Here is a 2,287-nt window from a genome sequence, read left to right on the forward strand (position 1 = left end):
TTGTTTACACCAGAAATGGCTGAATGATGAAGGATTCCTCACTTTTGTAGAAAAAGAAATAGATGAATATTTTCCCATAAATAGCTCACAAACATCAGCTAGTATTAGGTGGGAGGCATTTAAGGCATGTTTAAGGGGAGTTATGATTGCATATACTTCATCGAAATCCAAAGAAAAATGCAAAGCAAGACAGCAAATGGAAAAGGAAATTAAAAAACTAGAGGAACTAGTATTCAAAAATAGAGACCCATTAATAGAGAAAGAATTGCTAATACTAAAAGCACAATATAATAAAGAATCGGCAGATAGAGCAGCTTCGAACATTTTGAGATTAAATCAGTCTTTTTATGAACAAGGAGAAAAACCTGGAAAAATATTGGCATGGCAAATTAAACAATTGGAAGTGCAGAAAAATATAACGTCGATTATAAACAGCAAAGGGGAAATGATAATGGATCCGATTGAAATAAAGAAGAAGTTTAGAAACTATTATGAAAAACTTTATGAATCTCAGGATAGATCAGATCAAAACTCCAGAAATGCGTTTCTGGATAAAATAAATATTCCTACTATTGCTGACGAAGTAAAACAGCAATTAGATGTAGAAATCACCGAAGAGGAAATAAGCAGGGCAATTAACAATATGAGATCAGGTAAAAAAGCTGGACCAGATGGATTCCCAATAGATTTTTATAAAAAATTTAAAAGTAAATTAATGAAACCATTATTGGAAATGTATCAGGAATCATTAAGCAAAGGAAATCTTCCTAAATCAATAACAGGTTCACTAATCATTTTCTTACCTAAACCAGGAAAACCGAGTATGTGAAAATTTGAGGCTGATAAGCTTACTTAATTCTGATTTTAAGGTGTTGGGTGAAATATTAGCAACACGTCTACAAGATACTCTCCCCTCATTAATTCATAGAGATCAAAACGATTTTATATTGGGACGCCAAGGTCTACATAATGTAAGAAGAGTCTTTAACATTATAGATGGACTAAACAATTCTTCAGAGAGGGCCTTACTGTCACTGGATGCCGAAAAAGCATTCGATAGGGTCGAGTGGCTCTATCTTTTTGATGTTCTGACTAGATTTGGTTACGGAGATGTGTTTCGAAGATGGATACAATTATTACATTTGAATCCAACTGCTGAAATCTTGACAAACAAAAATATCTCTAAACCAATAAGGGTGAAACGGGGATGTCCACAAGGCTCACCGATAAGTCCACTGTTATTTATATTAGCTATGGAACCCTTTGCTATAGTCAGATCGTTCGAAGTTTATCATTGACAGGAATTATGGTAAATGAAGTAGAACATAGGATCTCGCTGTACGCAGATGATGTAATAGTATATCTTTCAAAAATAAAAGAATCTATACCTGCTCTGCTCAGATTGATAGGGGAGTTTGGTGAAATATCAGGGTATGTCATTAACAAATCTAAATCATCCGTTTTATATTTAAATGAAGAAGAAAGGAAAAACCCACCCATAGTAACATCTCATTTTAAGACAGTAAAGGACTTTATGTATTTAGGAATAATGATTTCGTCCAAATTAAGTGAGATCGTGGAAAATAACTATGAAAGACTTTCTAAAGAAATAACAGAGATAGTGGACAGATGCATATCTCTACCAGTTTCTTTAATTGGTCGGATTAACATATACAAAATGAGTATACTGCCAAAGGTGCTTTATGCATGTCATCACATCCCCCTGCCGCCTCCTGTTGATTGGTTTAGCAGGATCAAAAAGCTTGTTCTCGGTTTCTTATGGAAAAATGGGAGACCCAAGATAAGATTGTCATTGCTACATCTACCATACAACGAGGGTGGTGTCATGTGTCCAAATATTGAGTGGTATTACTGGGCATGTCAAATCAGGTCTATAAGATACTATTTTGACTTAAATAACGCCCCACAATGGACAGAGATGGAAAGTCTTAATTTACATCCACCTTTACCTTTATATTTTTTCTCAGACACAGCAGTAAACTTGATTAAAAAGGCAAAAAATCCAATGGTAAAGAACATGGTCAAAGTGTTGTATGATGTAAAAAGATATATGAAGGAACCTGTTGTATTGTCACAGTTTACACCGATGTGGGGAAACCAGGATTTCAGACCAGGAAGAGAGGATAAAGTTTTTAAACAATGGTCAATTAAAGGACTCCAAAAAATCCAAGATTTGTATGCAACAGATTCTCAAGATATGTCCTTTGATATGCTTAGACATAAATATAATATAGATAGAAAGCAATTTTTCAAATATCTCCAAATT

This window comes from Oreochromis aureus, linkage group 9 (genome assembly GCF_013358895.1).
Source record: "Oreochromis aureus strain Israel breed Guangdong linkage group 9, ZZ_aureus, whole genome shotgun sequence".
Classification (NCBI taxonomy): Eukaryota; Metazoa; Chordata; class Actinopteri; order Cichliformes; family Cichlidae; genus Oreochromis; species Oreochromis aureus.